The sequence below is a fragment of the Paroedura picta genome, chromosome 11, assembly GCF_049243985.1.
Source record: "Paroedura picta isolate Pp20150507F chromosome 11, Ppicta_v3.0, whole genome shotgun sequence".
Taxonomy (NCBI): domain Eukaryota; kingdom Metazoa; phylum Chordata; class Lepidosauria; order Squamata; family Gekkonidae; genus Paroedura; species Paroedura picta.
In genome coordinates this window covers 34,976,450-34,996,079 of record NC_135379.1, presented here as the reverse complement: position 1 = coordinate 34,996,079, position 19,630 = coordinate 34,976,450, and positions in this window count along the sequence as shown.

The following is a 19,630-nucleotide window of genomic DNA, read 5'->3' as shown; positions in this document are numbered from 1 at the left end:
CAATATTGGTAGAATCAATACACAGTTACATATTTTCTTTGTTTTTTCCCCCATCAGTGTCCCATCTGTTCATACTTACATTATGATTCTGGTTTTTATATTGTGCATATGCGCTGAACCATTATATCACTTCAGCAGCCTCAAGAGGCCAAGAAATCCCCTTACATTTCCCACCTACCACACCACACCTGAGAGTTGCACCTGCTGTACATATCTCTTTTCCCATGCTTAAGCGTTCTCTCTCATTGGCTCCCCCTGAAATTCTGAATTCCTTTCCCTGACTTGAATCAGTACACACCTCATAACAGCTTATTTCCTTTAATTACATGTTTTCAAGGTAGCTACATGCACTGCAAAATGTATTTGAAAATGGCACCTAGGGTCATGCTAGAATCTACTCTTGAATGCAAATGAACGAATAGTAAGGAAGCCAATGCTTGCCTGTTAGTGTCAAGCTTCCGGGTGGACAGGCACCCTCCAGCGCTGAAATGCTGAAATGCTGGCATGCAGTTTTTTAAAAAATACACTTTATCCCACCCTTTAAGGGCAGGTTTGGGTAGCTATCCATGAGATTAAAAAAGGTTTCACATTTTGAGCAAGAGGCAAATCCATTCCACAATGGAAAGGGGGACGATGGGGGAAAACTACTTTAGGAGAGAAGGGGAGGGGAGAGACAAGTTAAAACCAGGACAGCATGGGAATATCAACTAAGTTATCTGAACACAAGAAGGGGGAAATGGAATTTTGAACATTATGGCAATCTGGAGAACACCAATGTTTACTACATCTAAGCTGCTTATTTTGAACATGCTGGTAATTCCCTCACACAGCCTTGTTTTCATATATTTAATTTCTCATGTTTATATCCCAAATATAAACTGTCAAATATATTCTGTCAAATAACTCAGAGTGATATAAGTGAAAGGTTCCCATTTCACTCTTTCAACACTCCTGTGGTGTCCCAGTGAGCTTAAGAAAACAGACTCCCCAGGCATCAGCACCTCTTTTACTTGAGATTTTCAGTCATGCTAGGAATTACTACTGTTCTGCCCTTCCAAACAAATGGCACCAAGGAACTATACTCAATTATCATGAATCCTTGCATATTTTAAAGTAGGGGTAGTCAACCTGTGGTCTTCCAGATGTTCATGGACTACAATTCCCATTAGCCCCTGCCAGCATTTTCTGGCAGGGGCTCATAGGAATTGTAGTCCATGAACATCTGGAAGACCACAGGTTGACTACCCCTGTTTTAAAGGGTTCTGTGCCTTTTATTCCTGTAGTCCCATGAGAATATCTCTTAACCTTTGCTCCTCCTTTCACTGCCATTCGAGAGAGAGGACTATCATCTGAGGTTCCTAGTTCAGGAGTACCCAATCTTTTGAGCCTCTGGGCACCGTTGGAGATCTGACACAGGGTGGTGGGTGCAACCACAAAATGGCTGCTTCAGGAGGCAGAGCCACATACCAAGAGGACGACCAAATGTAAGGGAGAAAGGGGAGTAGTTTTGATAATATATGGGGATAGAGGAGTGATGGCACTTTGGTGACAGCTGCCACTGAATCAGTTGTTTCACTCTGCCAAGTCAATTGGATCTCCATTGACAAACTGGAAGCCATGCCATACAAGTAATCCATCTTGCTGGGCACCAGGAAAGGTGCTGGCTGGTGTGATATGCCCTTCAGCACCACATAGGGGGCTGTACCCTAGCTGTACACTGCACTATTGAACGTTTTTCCTATTAAGGAGAATTCTTCTATATCCCTCAACATAATTAATAGGACCTATGTCATTATGATTGTTTATCTGGTATCGGGTCCACTTAAGTAGTACTGTGCTAGGAACTCTGTCTGGCAGATTGCCTGCCAGCTATAATCCCTTGTGTGCTTTCCCCAGGAAAATGGTTGTATATACTCTCCCTGCCCAACCATTACCGACAATCTGGCCCAGCAGCATTGTGTGCTTGTTTTACAGAATCATGATTTAAAGGTTTGTTATAGTAGTGCTATGTATGAATGGACCCGTGCAGTTAAATTATCATTGGGGATAGAACTGGGAATATCTGAGCCTGTTGAATAAGACCTGGGTTGTGAACTGCCTCTCCCTTTTTTGTAGGTAACAAAACCTGGGCTTGGCCCAAAGTGGGAACTAAAGAGCAAAAGCCAACGAAGGCCATTGGCCATTAGTTCATGGTGTGGTCCTGTGTGACTTGTATCCCCAGAACCAGCCCAGCCTGCGATGTCATGGTGACGCCTTACCTGTGTTGAGTTTGACTGGAGGCCTGTTGGATTGTATTATATTAATACAAAATTGTATTGTTTGAGTTTGCATGCCATTTTGAGCCCCAAATGGGACAAAGGTGTGCTAAAAATATTTAAGTGGACATATAAATTTTAATAAGTGATTCTTGCTCCATGATTCGGGGAAAGAAGTCTGCTGAGCAAAGTACCATGCCAAAGAAGTGTAAATATTTATTGTCTAAACAATCATTATCACCCTGACAGGTTTGCCTATTTTACAATTTTGCTGAAAAGATTTACTGGCATGACTTTCTCATGCAGACAGAGGTGGCTGAAGCACAGGACTGCTTTGATGTGCAGAACCATATTCTTAAGAGCTTTTCTTTGTCAGGTATTGGTATTCATAGTACCACACAGCCTTGTCCAAAGCAACATCCAGCCAATGTAGTTCAATATTATGTCCCCCAGTAACTAAAACAGGTCCATAGCTTTCCACCCCAATCTGTTCAGCATAAGAACTCTTCCATCTTCTCTCTGATGCAATTTATCTTGCTTTAGTGACTGCAGAGCCGTTAGAGATAAACACAGTGGAGGAAGAACAGATGAATCAGATATTTTGACAGCCATAATGAGTTCAAGGAAGTATTATGTAAACATTATTAAGTGTAATAAACACATGTCAGCATTAGGCCATCTTGTGCAGGCACACCGGGTAAGAGTCACAGCTAACTTATTCATAATGCCTTTTTAACTTTATGTAGCTAGCGTAATAGGCATTTTATATAGCTGCAGCTTTGATGGGAAATCTTTATTATATAATAGATAGGACAGATCTGAAAGAGTGCCACCGAAGATACTGTACACTTTCATTCATAGATGCTATACATTAGTTGGACTAACAGGAGGCCTGCTTCCAACTTTTCCAGCATAATTACTATTAAATCACAGAGGTCAAGCTTGCTCCTGCTTCTTTTGAAAAAAAGCTCAGTGGTCATGCTCTGGTCTGAATATGAAACACAGAACTGGGTCCTATATGTACCAGCCAACGTTGATTCAAAGAGTTCAAAGTGGAATTTCTATAACTGGAAACTGCACAAGTAAAGCAAATGTGGAACTGATCACTTCCTTGGTGAGAAACCCCTGGGAACATTGTAAGAGCAGAACATTTGTATGCCACCTTTGCAGAACTTGCTTGAGGCAGTTCACAACTAAAACAGCAAAAACCAGACAAATGAACAAAACCGAGCAAGTCAATATAAAGTGACAATCCAATAGAAAAATCCGTAAAAACATGACTCCAATATATATATAAAAAGCATAAAACAAACCTTCCATTCTGAAGGGATGTTGATAAAGCAGTCCTGAGGCTTGAAGCAGACCCTAAAACACCCAAATATTATAAAACCCATTCATTAAAAGCCCAAGTAAAAAAGAAATGTTTTTGGCCTGGAGCTTTAATGAAACTCAAGCAGGCACTAGGGCTGAATCTGCACGGAGCTTTTATTCCAATCTCAGGTCAATTCAGTCCCTGCCGTCTCCACCAAATGCAATTTTTATTTTGATTTTTTCTTATTTAAATTTTCCTTCTGCAACAAGAATGATTGATCCAGAGTGACCCTAGCTTTTCCCTACAATATCCTAGATTGGATATAACCCTCAATATTTGAAAAATTGGCATGAAAATTGGCATGAGAAAGCATGCAGATCTCTGCCTGTTGAGCCTCTGTGGTAGAGAACCCTGATTGGCCAAGGCTTCAGTTCAAAGGCTTCCTTGTTCCCAGGCTGCAGGCTTGCCTTAAAGGGGAAGCCCTAACTTCTCTCAGCAGAGATTTGCCTCTTGTTTCCCCCCCCCCTCCTCTGCTGTCTCCAATCCTCTTGCTGCCCCTTCAAGAAAAGAAAGAGGCTCCTGCTGCACTTGGCTCCCCCCCTTCTGAGCTTCCCTAACCACATGCAGAACACTTTTCTGTTTCAATGGAGAAGGGAGGGAAAGAGGAAGACCTGAGTTCAAATTGATCTGGATTCAGCAGGATCTATAACGGCATAAACAAAGGGCAGATTCAGCCCAGAAGAACTTCAGAATGGCGAAGCTCCACTACTGCAAATGCCTCATCCTTAGTAGCCACCCACTTCACCTTTGAAGGTGGGGGTACAGAAAGGAGGGCTTTGGGGGGTAGATTTTCACTAGAGACTCATATAGGAAGACATGGCCCTTCTGGATACTGATTTTTTATTTTATTTTTTTGTTTTAATTTTTTGTGGTGTAGTAGAAAACTGAAAAATTCACAGTTTTGTTCTTCTTTTAAAGTAGGAGTTGGAAGTTCAGCACTCATTCCAACTTCAATACCAATAATAACATTCTGAAGTCGTATGTCCAATTCTGTCTTAATGTTCAATGGAGTAATCACATTACAAAGAGAATTATGAATGGTGCATGGTAAGACTAAAGACTTAAAACCACAGTGTTAATTTAACTTCCAGCTTCCTGAAGCAACATTCGGCATTGAAATCAGAGGTGGTGGTTTAACAGTGACTTCAGCTGAACCAAAAAGTAATTTACCTTGCTGTAAGAATATCCTTTCTGACTTAGATCAATGTCCATCTAGGCAAGGGATAGGCAACATTTCTTACACAAGCTCCCCACCAATGCAGTGTGATAGCAATAAAAATCCAGGGGGGGGGGGAAATGCGGGTTGTACTTGACTTAGTGTACCTGATATTATGTAAGCGGCAGCAATACTGCTGTCATTTCTGGAATTTGCCTTGGACTCAACTAGTGACTACGCAGGTCTGGAAGGCAACTTCAGGCAAAATATGTTCTTTCTTCCACCCTGATGGTTATAGCACTGTTTCTGATATTTAATGAAGAAGAAGAAGAGTTAGTTCTTATATGTCGCTTTTCTCTACCCGAAGGAATCTCAAAGTGGCTTACATTCACCTTCTCTTTTCTCTCCCCACAACAGAGACCCTGTGAAGTAGGTAAAGCTGAGAGAGCCCTGATATTACTGCTCGGTCAGAACAGCTTTATCAGTGCTGTTATCAGTGCTGTTATCAGCAAGCCCAAGGTCACCCAGTTGGCTGCATGTGGAGAAGGAGTGAGGAATCAAACCCAGCTTGCCAGATTCAAAGTCCGCACTCCTAACCACTACACCAAGCTGGCGGGATATCACCCTGAGTATCCACCAGAATAGTCCGATGTGCTGCTGTGAGTACTAGGGACTTCCAGCCCTCACTCTTAATCTAGGCCAGGTTTGAGGTATGAAAGTGTCATTTTCTCATGTTTTCTTCCAGAACCTGGTATGGAGAGGTACATTTAGTCTATCATAGATAAAATATAGGAAAAGCCAGCATCTGTGTTGGTGAGTACAGTTTCTCAGGTGCTCTATTTTTGTTACTAATTTAAATTTATTCTAGATCTAAAGAGGAATACCAACAAGAAGTGGAGAAGATGCAGCATATGCAAATATTGAGATAGTAATCGTATTTAATGTACAACTTATGAAAAATTAGAATGAAACTTTGATTCGTCCAATACCCACAAGTGAATCATAACTCGACACCATTTGTAACACCCCAGAGTTTTGCTGAAGTGAAAAAAAAGAGTCTTTACCAGATCTCAATGCTTACTACCATTCATTTTTATTTCATTTATTTTCTTCTCATTGTGCTAAAAAAGGAAATGGTCTAGAGAACTGAACTGATACATGGCGGGAGAACTGTGCCTGTTTGTTTAAATGTTTAATTATAGGATTTTGAGCAGATGGTATGAAACACCTGTGCAGATTCAACACACTTTAAAAACATAATGGGAAGGATATGAGGAGAAAAGCTCTTTAAAGACCCTTTGGAAACTCAGGGAAATCATAACATTAATGTGTTATCAGACACTTCTCTGTACTGGATCCTTTTCTGTTTACAGAAAGAAAATGATTGCCCGTACTTTGGGGTGGTTTACTAATGTACAGGTGACAATGTCCTAAAAGGACAAAGTGGCAGAGCCACTTCTGTAGGCATTCTTGCAAAAAAAAAAGCCCTGCAAGTTGGGGTAGAATTATCTCTGCTGGTAAAAGTCAATAAAATTCTGGTGTTATGTTCCAAGTGCATGTCTGCTTGCTGAAAGAATACCAATTGTTAGATAGTTGCTACTTTAGGGATGCTTTATTAATATAAGCTCATAGTGGAAGGTCAACATTATAACACCACTTCTGTGTCATGCGCCCTCCAAATACCCCTTGCAGGGTGGACTCCCCCTCCCTGTTATTTCCAAAAGTTTTAAGTCTATGTTGTATAAATCTGATAAACAATTTTGATAAAAAAAGAAATGGAGAAGATTAAGAAAGTCAATCAATCTGGTTAAATGATGGGTGGAAAGACAGTCATTTATTTACAATTGGGTGTTTGTGTGTGTGTGTGATGGTGTCATAGAGTGTTAGACAAATATCCTGAGAGAATCCCTGCAGTGCCGTGGCAGCTCATTAGGTTACTTTGGACCAGTCACAGTTTTGTAGCCTAACCCACATCACAGGATGGTAGTAAGAAAACTTTATTTCTTAGATTTTTATACCATCCTCCCATATGGCTCAGGGTGGTATAAATGGAGTAGAAGAGTTGTAAGTTCCTTTGGGTCCTTATTGGGAAGGAAAACAGGATATGAATAAATGAATAAATAACATGCAAATGCATCTATCTTGAAGGTAAATTCCTGAATAACTCACAATATTACTCCAGTGTTTTCCATAAACATAAAACTTGGTTCCAAAGCAATGAGAAGGCAAGGTAGTCTGGAGCAAGATACAGCTTCTGAGATGGGATAATGGCTGTTTCTTACCTCCTTTCAAAAACCTGAAGTCTGTTCTTGACTCATGGCTACAGAACTTAATCTGGAAAAGCATAAGAACCAGTTTGGTCTAGTGGTTAGGAGTGCATTAGGAGGAACTTGGCATGCCAGGTTCGATTCTGCACTCCCCCACATGCAACCAGCTGGGTGACCTTGTTCTGACCAAGCAGTAATATCAGGGCTCTCTCAGCCTCACCCACCCCACAGGGTGTCTGTTGTAGAGAGAGGAAAGGGAAGGCGACTGTAAGCCGCTTTGAGCCTCCTTCGGTAGAGAAAAGTGGCATATAAGAACCAACTCTTCTTCTTCTTCTCATAACTAGTCCTATCATTTGTTCCATCAGTGACAAGAGCCTCGATAATAGGCAGGAAGACAGAAATCAGAGTGCTGAAGTCAGGGAGTGTACCTTGGAAAGAGATGGGATAATGAATTCTTTTGACAGGCCTTTAGCTCATTGAGACTAATGACTGCTGTTTGTTTCATTATAAGATGTCTTCTTATTTCCTTGATTTCTGCTGTATTTCCTGTGCTGTCAAACCAAATTCCATAGCTTGGATCCTGTTCAGCTTTTATGCCATCTGCTGATCTGAAATATGTGAGGTAAAGCTCAAGGGGGAGGGGGGCAGTTTACTGCCTTAGCATGCCATCTCTGATTATATGATCATTTTAAACATGTAATTAAGATTTATATAAAAATACTGAAGTGTACTACCACCTTTTAAAAGCGATTGGTATGTCATGAATAGTTAAAGAAAGCATTGCCCCCTGAAATTGACACCTGTGTGGATCTGTACGTCAGTTAAGCTGTCAAAATATTGCTCTGTTGTGCGTCCAAAGGGGATTTTCTCTCAAGGAGTGCATTTCAGGACAATTTCACCATATCCCTTCATAATTAGCTATTATTTTAATATATGCCTATTGCGATGATTTTAAAAAAACTAGCCTGTGAATGAATATGCTAATCGGATTCTGTGGAAGCCAGCAAGTGCTTCAGTTTTTAATATCCATGGCAAAAGCTCTTTTTCCATCAATTATTTCATGCTTAACATCTTCCGATGTCGCACTCCATTTCTTACTGTAGGACCGAGAATAAAAGAGGGCTTTTAGAAAGATAACAGCACTACAGGGATTCATAATGATGAAATCACTTACTCTGTTTCTCATCTCCGAGAGTAAATGTCTAAAGAGAAATTAATTTGGTGATCCCAGGTTAGTCTGTTGTAGGCCATGGCCCATGTCTCGAATAGGCTAAATGATTATTATGTCTATGTTCTAACTCTCAACAATAGAAGTTAATTGAAGTGTCCTGGTCATTTAATTTCTATGCCTGAAATTGAACTGTTCATGTTTGACTGGAGCAGGCATACCTTAAAGGAACCTAAAAAAGAAAGAACAGCTGTGCTGCATTTCAGCAACAGTCCGTTCTCATCAGCATCATGTTTCTGAAAGAGCCATAGATAGTAACTTTTACCCATTCTATATGTTCCCCGTTTCCAGCATTTAAATATACTGTTTGTGAACTACCTGGTCAATATCTAGCATTGAGGGAGCACTGTTTGAGACAAAAAAGGTAGCAGCATCTATCCAGCCATCTGTGCATGGAAGGCACATGTAATTTCCCTTGTTGGTTTCCATTCCTGCAGCCCCTCTGATCATTGAACAGTCTTTCTCAAGTGGCATGATAGTGCAGAATATGCTTGGGAAGCATAGCAGTTTACACAACCACCTGGGATGTCTCCTTTCCACCCTTTCTAGGCCCATCATTAGCCATTTTGGGAGGGAGGGCCAGATCAACATGACCACATATAGCCATATCAATTAACTCCCACCCATTCAAAAAACCCAGGGTGTCACAAAACACTAGTTGAGAAAACCTCCCTTAGAAAGATAATTCCTAGGATCATGGTCTGTGATCCATGTGGTTATGGATCGGTGAGGTGGAATGACGATGGACAATGGATATGTGCTTGCAAGAGAGGAAAGGGGCAATTTCACCTTGTCATTGTCCACTCCAGCACCTCCATCCTGTATGGCTGATCCTCTGTGTTGGTCCCAAGACCCTGGGAATGGTTTTTTATGGAGTCAGAAAGGGCTGTATAAACAGAAAAGAATGCAGAAAACCCCTTATTCCATGTATGGGATGGAAGAGTACACACCACCATTTTGATGTTCAGACATGTTGTAAACTTCAGACTGATGTCATTTTTCATTGAGGATTTATGTGGATAACAGATACTGCTAAATCAACATACCACACTCAAGGTTGTATCCAGCCAATTTTTTTCACTCAGTCTCCCAGTTTTCCTCCCTATTACAGTCCTTGTTCCGTGTTTGTTTTGCACATGCAGGACTCATGGCTCTTACTGTAGCTTTGTTGTTGATGGCTATAAAGAACTTATCCTTCCTTTTTCACCACCAGCAGAACTGGTTGGGTTCTGGGACAAGCTGAGCTGACTGCAGTAGTCCAGGCAGAGCCATACCTTGCCAGCCCTCGTGCCTTATACTCCAGAACAGTAAACAATCATTCCAAATCCTCACACTAGTTAGTATTTCCAGATATTCTCACACATTTTTGCTTAGGTACTACTATTGGATTCTGGCAAAAAGCAATTTAAAAGTAGCCAGCTGTATGTAGGTTACTCCTCAAAATCGATGACTAGAGGAATCCTTGTTATGCAAATAAGCTGATAATACTGGGCCACAAGTACACTTTGGGTCAAATCTTCCGTTTCAGCATTCCAATACATTGATGTGAAATAACCTGGAACATGCTGGGCATTTAAGACATCTTCACCATCCTACTTAATAGTTGTAGGTGAGTCTTCTATAAATTTGCTTCTTCTTGGAACTAAACAACTGATAGAGTTTTCTGACAGTGAAATCAATCATCAAAGTTTTACTCACCCCTGTCTTTTCTAAGTAACAAGTATACAACATCTCCTTCCTTCATAGGCACATGCAATACACTTTATACTCTTCCTATTCTTTGAACTTTCACTCATCTACCTTATATTGTTTTTATGTGGCCTGACAAAAATAATATGAATAATTGACTTGGCATGGAAGCTCTAATACTTGCCACCTGTAAGCTTTACCTTTCTAGCCACCACTAAGCTAGAATATGCTAATAGCAAGTTTGAGCCAATCACAATGTTTATGGTTGCTAGCAGTTTTGTAAACTGCACAAATGATCTGTTTTCTGAAGGAAAAAAACCTCATGTAGCATTCCTGGTCACAGGGCATGTGTGTCTAGAACTTGAGGGTGTGATCTGGTGATGATAATGGCCAAAGGGAGAAGAGCAGAGGAAAGGGAAATGGGCTGTAGATGAAATTCTGATAGGAATGCTGGGCATCTCAGACAGTCAAAGTATGCTCTTTGAAGAAGGCTCTTCCATCTGTTCTAATTAAAGACCTCATTCACCTCCACCCTAGGTCATAATTCAAAAAGCTAAATCGTAAAGAGACTAAGAAAAAAAAAAACCTCTGGCACCAGGAGGCACCTGTTAAGACAAGAAACCTCTTTTCTTCATCTTCTTACAGATGTAGGAACCTCTTTCTTTCTTTCCATTCTTCTTGTGGCCAAAAGAAGAAAAAGTGAAAACTGTGCCTAGGTTTTTTTTATGTTGTACACACAAAAAGGTAGCATTTCCACACCTTCTGTTCAATGGTACATGAGAAAGGCAGGCCACATTATTCTTTCTTGGGACTTCCACATCTTGACACAAAAACTTATATTAAAATATAAGATGCACCTTTCCAAAATTTGTCTGGTAAGAAGTCTTGTGCCATCTGTCTTCCTGTTGCCCTTCCTTTTCCTTAATAATTCAATTGTTTTTCATTTGTTTTCATAGCAGATTATATACTTGGACTCACTTTAAAACTCTTGCTTGTTTTTAACTTCCTTTTGCAACTTTGTTTTACATTTATTTTAATAAAAGCTATGTCTGTCTACCTCATAATCAGAGAACAAAACTGCTTCAGAACCCTTCCTTGGATTCCCCCATGGGTGGGAGCTAATTATTTTTATATATTTTTTTACATTTGTTAAACATTTATCAGGTGATATGACCATTTATGGTCATATTGACCTATCTTCGCTCCCAAAATGGCCAATGATGGGCCTGAAGGGTGTGGCCCTTAGTGGGTGTGTTCACAGCTGTGCTTCCCAACCATATTCTGCACAATCACAATCTCTTTGGGGGTATCTCGAAGACTGAAGAAGGTTTCAGGGGTTTCTAAATGGTAAAGAAGTTGAGAAGTTCTAATGCAGTGGTTCTCAACCTGGGGGTCAGGGCCCCCTTTGGGGTCGAATGACCCTTTTAAGCTGCTTGGCCATGGTGGGGCACCATCCACAGCCTTGTAAGGTAGATCGAGATAGAGCATTCGTCTGTCTGGAACAGCGGAAAAGAGCAAGATCGGCATGATGGGACAAGAGGCAGAAATGAACTGAGAAATCCCGGGGAAAAAACAATTTATATACAATTGTGAACAATGGATTTTCAAGCCATTGGTCAGTTTCGGTTTCATTTCTGTGAAAGAACACTTGCATAATTTTATGGTTGGGGGCCACCACAACATGAGGAACAGTATTAAAGGGTCATGGAATTAGGAAGGTTGAGAACCACTGTTCTAGTGCATCTGGGCTAGTTTAGTCCCAAGATACATCTGGGGTAAGTTAATCTCAGGTGTCTGACATTAATAATTACAGCAGGTACCAAGGAGACAGTAGAAGAAGCCTTCATACCTGAGTAAAAAAACAAGTATTTACCAGAATATTTGTGTAGGCTGTACATGAATGTTTCAAAATACCCTGAAGGAATTCTGTCAAGTAATGCATCTCCCATTTCATTGTCACCTTTACAAATAACAGCTATCAATTCTGCGTTTACTACCAAGAATCCCTTAATGGATTTTTTAGGATTTGGTTTTGAGAAACCAAACTGAGTGTACATTCTTTTTCTGCGCACATTCAGTGTGTCATATTTCTTAAGATAGTCACTGTACCATTTTTATATATACATGAATACTGAAGACATAGACACAAATTGTCCTAGACTGCATGTATTTTATTCTCTGATGCATAGTGACAGTTACATAAAAATTACAACAATCCTGCTCTGAGCCAGAATAGTTCTCAAAGAAGAGATGGTTGCCATGTGGATACAATATATCCTCTCAACCTTACACATATACCTACTTCATTTTTTTCTTTTTGTAAATAAAATCTATTGCTGCTGAGTCTTTTAAAAACACTTGGAGTAAAAACACTATAAACAGAAACAAATCAAGGTGAAGAAATATGCAGAATCAGCCTCTCAAAGTGACCTTAACATCTTCACCATCTTTTCATGCCTGGAATTTTTTTGCGAGAATTCTATCGATATTTCAAAGGTCTATTAAAAGCTGATTCTCGTTCTGAAATTGGCATATGCAAAATTAAAAACCATTGCATAGACTACTGAAAAGTCATTAATTAAATCTTGGTTATTCTTAGACTACATGTAACGCATACAGTTTGGCAAAGGCCAGGGAGGCAGCAGCATTTAATAGTGTCAGGGTTTCAAGCATAGGGCCCTTTCACAGAACCATTAAGTCCTTATAAGAAGCCAGCTATAAATGGGGTGAGAAATGAAAGAAACAGTGGCACTAGTAAACAAAATATTTAATTAGATAAAGCACAGATAAAGAGGGAAGATTACCCAAATGATCTCACTTGCCCCCAGCTGGGTTAAGGAGAATCTATGGAAGAAAGACAACAATGGTAAGACCAGAGGTAGTCAAACTGCGGCCCTCCAGATGTCCATGGACTGGCAGGAGCTCATGGGAATTGTAGTCCATGGACATCTGGAGGGCCGCAGTTTGACTACCCCTGGGTAAGAACATACTTCTTTTCTAGGTAAATCCGAGCTAGCAACTGAAACTTTACCCAGTTTTTTCAAGTGTGAAAATATGAAAAGTTGCTCTGACTTCATCTGTCAATATTTATTTAAAACAATATAAACAGGACCCCCCCCCTTACACATTCAAGAACCATTGTACTGCCGAATTTGATGTTTCTGAGCACATAATTGACCTAAGAACCCCCCCTCTAAACAATGCACCCTTAAAGAGCTTGTGGAAGGCCTGTAAAGAAGATGCCTTACTAACTTCCTTGGGATGAGATAGTTACCAGCAATTCCCTTGTAGGAATGTTTCACAGTTGTATAGAGACAGATGGGGGCAAGCAGCATATGGTGAGCTGAGAGTCTTTGATCACTGACACAGGCAGTTTTATTTCTCCTTGATTCAGATTCAAACTTTATTACAGTCATTCAGACCAAGTTATATGAAGTTAATACATAAAAGACCAAAAGAATATGGTCATTTTATGTAATGCAATTTAAAACAGGTCATAAAATAGAACTTAAAATTATGCTACTTTAGAGCATCGGATTTTTATGGCGGCGCCGCAAAACTTAGGCAGCTGAGTTGTCATCTGGGGGGACTCATCACTTAGCAGCCTCTTTGCTCGATCTACATCATGATGTTCTGGCAACCTTTTAAGGAGTGGTTCAATCACGTTGCTACGAATGTCTACACAAGCAGGGCAGTGGAACAATATATACTCTCTTGTATCAATTTCGCCACTCCCACCAAAACATTGTCTCAGTGTAAGGGGAATGTTCTTATTCATTTCTCCTTGTGTTTTTGTAAAACTACAACTGAATTCCAGGGGATTGATTGGCTGTATTTGGTTGTGTGACACAGTCTACTGATGTCACAGAATTGATTTTTGCTATATATTCCCTGTCATGTAAGGAGTTCATAGTCTGATGAAGAGTGCTTGCACTCAAAAGCTCATGCCCTGAATAAATCTTTGATGGTCTTAAAGGTGCTACTGGACTCTGATTTTATTGTGTAACTTCCTTCAGAAATATGGTTAATAGTGTAGGTGTGTCGCTGCAAATGGGTGAATTCTAGGCATGATGGACGTTTGGCCACAGCTCTTAAATTCTCATTGAGGGCAACCAGATGAGTATTTTATTGCTTCAGCTTGTTGTTCTTGTTAGTTGCGAAGTCGTGTCTGACCCATCACAACCCCATGGACAATGATCTTCCTCCTTCCTGTCCTCTACGATTCCCCAGAGTCCATTTAAGCTCACACCGACTGCTTCAGTGACTCCATCCAGACACCTCATTCAAGTGATCTCAAGTCTTTATTATTACTGTACTAGACCAGTAGTCAAATTACAAGATACATAAAACCATCTGGCATTAGCCACCTCATTCTCTGTTGTCCCCTTCTTCTTTTGCCCTCAGTCGCTCCCAGCATTAGGCTCTTCTCCAGGGAGTCCTTCCTTCTCATGAGGTGGCCATGAGGTGAGAAGGACTCCCTGGAGAAGTGCTTCAGTTTAGGGGTGGTCAATACATTACCATGTAAAGGAAGTCAATGCTTGTCCACGCCACTACCCTATGGTCATTGGCAGCCACCATATGATTTTCCAGTTTGCTTTGAATACTTTTCATGTCAGTTGGAGCTTTGAACTGACTGGTTCTATATAGCAATATGAAAAGCTGTTCAATGAAAGCCCTTTGCAGATCCTTTTGCGGTTTATATTTAAGGTGAAGACTCCCAGGTTCTGTTTTCCAGCAGTTTCAAGCCAGGGCCTTATCTTGGCTCTTGCAGATAATGTACTGGAACTCAAGTCTATAAACTCTCATCAGTAATGCTCCGAAGTTAACTCTGTTCAAAGGGATTGTACAGCAAAAAGTATTGTTATAAAGTGACATATCTGTTCAACAATTAAAAATACACTGTTTCTGCACTGGGAACTTCACTGCGAGAGCACAAATCTGGGGTAGATGAGGTGCACCGGGCCAAATGCTCCCCTGTGCGGGAGCAGGAAAATGCAGGGCAACCTACCCCAGCTCAAGCTCCAGCCTGCAGCCTGGTGCAAAGCTTCTGGTGTGGAAATGGTCTGAGTGTATTTTTAATATGACCAGGCATTATATTTAGTATTACAAGCCTGCATATGGATTCCTTGTAGCCTCCTGTCATGTAATGCTTTATAAATGATATTTGATAAACAACAGCTGCGTAGTCTCATAGAAGTATTCATCAAGGCACACTTTCATTAGCAGTAAATCACTTTTGACTAGTAAGATGCTGGTGCCTGGCATGTAATCTTTTAATGGTTTGCATAGAGAGGAGTGCAAAGCAGTTCTATTGTCCTGATGTAACAAAAGAGCCATGCCCTGGGGTTCATCTATTAGATTAAAATAATTCCAGAATCCTATTGAATATTTGTGGATCATGAAAAAAATAAATATGGCATGGAAAGAGGGATAAATCATCAGTGCATACATTGTATTGTTCTGTATTCTTAATGTACCATCACTGTAGCTAATGGTTTAAAAATTATAATTAGGGATGGGCACTCACTGGCTCATGAACTAAAACTCACCACAAATTATGGATGGTTTGCAAAGCGAAGTTGTAGAATTGGTGGAAATTTCCCACCTTCTTGTGAAAGCAAAAGTGCCCTTCAGCATGTACAAAATGGATAGCAAGCCCAACCCTTTCCTAAATGGCCAAGTCATTCAAAATGAGTGAAAGATCTCAAGACATATGAGAACTGCATTTTTGTTTAAAATGCAGTTCTCATGTGTTTCTCATGTGCCTTGAGATCATGTAGCACATTCCTCTTAATGCTAGCATTTCAAATTCTTGTCACTTTGTTGTGAATTTTAGTAGAGACATTAGAGTCCTATTCTAGTTCTGTCCCCCCCCCCCAAAAAAATCTAAAGTGCAGCTGCATTTGATTTCCTGCACAGTCAAAACTGTAATGTGGTCATTTTGAAACAGTCTATTATGCCAGCAGCTTTCCTCCTTTATGCTTCCTTTAAATTTATTGCTTCCATGATGTACTTCCCAATGGACTTACCACTGAGAATCAGCAGCTCTACAAATCTTCTGCCTAGCAGACTTTCATCTTCCCTGCTAATTTGTGTACTTGTGAAGGAATGTAGCTGTAAATCATGAAAAAACACCTTTGCAAAAGCGAACGTCATCCAGCTCTCAGGCTGCAAGACACACACCCATTGCCAAGTGGTGCCTAAGAGCTGCACACAGCGGTGCACTTAATTTTTTTATTTGTCGTATCATGTCAGCTCATTCTCTTCAAGTTCTTGCTACTTAGTCTGTATCTGGGAATATCTGTCAATATAATCGCCAGAAGTTCCAAAAACATATTTAACCAGCTGAAAACAAGGTTGGGTAAATAAGCCCCAAAGAAAAAGAATACTGAGAAGAGACAATCTTTTCTTGGCAAGCAGCAATGATATTGCTCTGCAGTCTCATTCAAGTGCCCTTTCCTGATCTTATAAGGCAGGGATAGTCAACCTGTGGTCCTCCAGATGTTCATGGACTACAATTCCCATGAGCCCCTGCCAGTGTTTGCTGGCAGGGGCTCATGGGAATTGTAGTCCATGAACATCTGGAGGACCACAGGTTGACTACCCCTGCCTTATAAGGGAAGAGGATGTGGCTCAGTGGTAGACCATCTGCTTTGTACGTGGAAGTTCCATCTCCGGCTTCTCCAGTAAAAAGGATGAAGTAGTGGACAATGTGAAAATTTTCTACCTGAGATGCTGGAGAGCTACTATCAGTTACAGCAGACGATACTGATACTGATCTTGAAAGATCTGTAGTCTGATTCAATATATTCATGGGCTCATCTCCTGGTGTTAGATTCAGTGAAAGGAACACAAGAAGAACGACAGAATGTAGGAAGGTGTGAGCCCCCATGCAACATCATAAGTGGCCTTCATCAGATTTTGGTGCTTGATATGCTGATTAACAGGTCCATAGACAGAGTCATTCATGTCCACAAGTAAAGCCATTTAGGATACATGAATCATATAGATGTGTGAAAGTGCATAGAGAAAATCACAATGGATTATACAGAGGTTTATACAGTGGTTTAACTCCTCCAATGAAATTAAAAGATCAATCAGTGGTTAGGAGCAATAACTTCTAATCTGGCGAGCCAGGTTCGATACTGCACTCCCCCACATGCAACCAGCTGGGTGACCTTGGGCTTGCTATGGCACTGATAAAGCTGTTCTGATGGAGCAGTAATATTAGGGGTCTCTCAGCCTCACCCACCTCACAGGGTGTCTGTTGTGGGGAGAGGAAAGAGAAGGTGAACATAAGCTGCTTTGAGACTCCTTTTGGTAAAAACCAACTCTTCTTCTTCCTCTTCTTATACAGTGTATCTAATGAAGGTATTTGGGATTTCAAGAAAAATATATCTCATTGGTATACAGACATTTAACTCATGAGACCTTGTGTTGTTACTTGTTATGTTCATTGGTCTCAAGGGGGAAAGAAGACAACACAGCATAGTTTACAGACTTTAATTTGGCCAGGCCCGGTCTGGAATGCTAAGGTATGTGATTCTGCAATAAAGAGGATATCTGAACATGTATGGAGTGCCTTTTCCTCATTGCTTATGCACACACTGGAATTATTTATCTATTTATTTTTGGATTTATATCCTGCCTCTCCTGACAAAGTTAACCTGAGATGGCTTACAAGTAAAAGCAATAACAATACCGCCCCCCCAAAAAAACCCAATTAAAAACTAACATTTACAGCTAATGTCAAGATGGTGGTACAAATTAAGAACCCCCCACCTCCCCCAACTTACTGCTCCAGCCATGAGCCACTACCTTGGCTCTCAATGGTATATCCAGGTAGTGGATTAGGAGGTAAGACTTAAAGGTTTTGAAAGCTTGATCCCTGCAACTTTAAGCCAGCTGAAAGAACTTTCTCCTGTGAAACAGCTCCATCCCAGACATCGTTGCATATAAATAAATTTCCCTTAAATCAATAAGTTTTATTTTCAAGGAAGTGTGTTAAAAGGCAGGAGAGAATTAGAGGGGTGACTTTATAGCAGCAGCAAAAATACATTTTGTGATTGCTGTCCTCTTATTCTTCCAGTTCACTGAAGTTTTCCCACTGTCCAATATCTTATGAGTCAAACATCTGCCAATCAGATACATTTTTTTCTTGAAATCTCAAATATCTTTGTTATATACACTGCATCATGTATTGACAGTGAGAAAAGAATATCACAAGCACATTTTATTAATTAAAGGCAGTAAAAGCCATCTGACTGTTTTCTCCTTTGCTTCTAGGTAAATTGACAGATATTTTAATTTCATTGGACTTTAGTGAATGCACTCTATGTTTCAGGGAAAAAATAACATTGTGGTTATCATATTTTATGGTTACTACTATGTACGCATTAAATATGAATTAATACCATAAAACAGTGCATTTCACATAAAAATACAATAGATTTCACTGCTTTTGCTCACATAGACCATGTATCAATGTAATTATGGCTTACAAGTCTTCAGTGAGAAAGGATCCCTTACACTTGTGTTTAAAATCCTTGCTCCCATTGTCTGAACTAAGAGGAAATAACTGCATTCCTAAGCTTAATACATTTTATCTAACAGAACTTTCAAAAAAAGAATATTTATGTTTCATTCCTGTTTAATAGGCACTGCCGAGGGAAAAGGACATATATTCATGCTACTGAGCAGATGAGGCCTGACTTTGCACTTCTTCTAGTTTTAAGAATGCTCAGGAGTGCTATTCAGGCAGTTTTGTTACCAATTTCATTGGGAGAGGATGAGGCTACAGGTGAATTATAGAGTAGGAGAACTGTGCCTTCACAGGTCTTACACCGGTGAAAAATATAATGGAATAAGAAGAGAAACTTGCAGGGACAAGACATTCCTCCCACCTTTGTTTCCTCCCCTGTCTTCCTCCTTCTATGCCTCTTACTCTTGCTTCATCCTGCCATGCCTTCTCTTACTCCTCCCCAATGCCTGACACTTTCTCTTACTCACTCTTTCTGCCGCTTAGCCCAGTCTCTCTCTCTCTGCCCCCATCATTCCCTCTCTCACTTTCTGTCCCCCACACCAGCATTCTCTTTCTTTCCATTGTACTCTCTTTTCTCTTTGCCTGACCCCTGCCTGCTTCCCTCCCTCCCCTTCCTTGCCAGTCTGCCCAGAGCTGCTCCAGCTGGACTTACTGAGCTTCCATCCCCCACCCTTGCCAATCTTGGCAGTCCAATTGCTCCAAGTGGGCCAATTGACCTTCTCTATTCTCCCTTGGTGGCTCACTTGGAGCAGCTCTGTGTGGACCCACCAAGCTCCCCCTCCTCCACCATTTTTGGGGTTGCTCAGAGTTGTTGTGGGCTCACCAACACCTCCTCTACTGCTCTCAGCAGTTCACCCAGAGCTGGGTGATTCCACTTGCCTGGAATTACTCTGGGTGGACTCACCAAGCTTCTATAGCCTCTGGCTCTTAGTCGCTCCAGCTCTTCTTCTTCTTCTTCTTCTTCTTCTTCTTCTTCTTCTTCTTCTTCTTCTTCTTCTGAGCTGTTCCAGTAGGGCTTGCTGAGATCTCCCCCATCTGTCACTTCCCCCCTGGCTTTCAGTGTGGCTGCAAGTGGCTCAGGCTCAGTGGTGGCAGCAGCTTTCACCAACAGAATTTCCAAA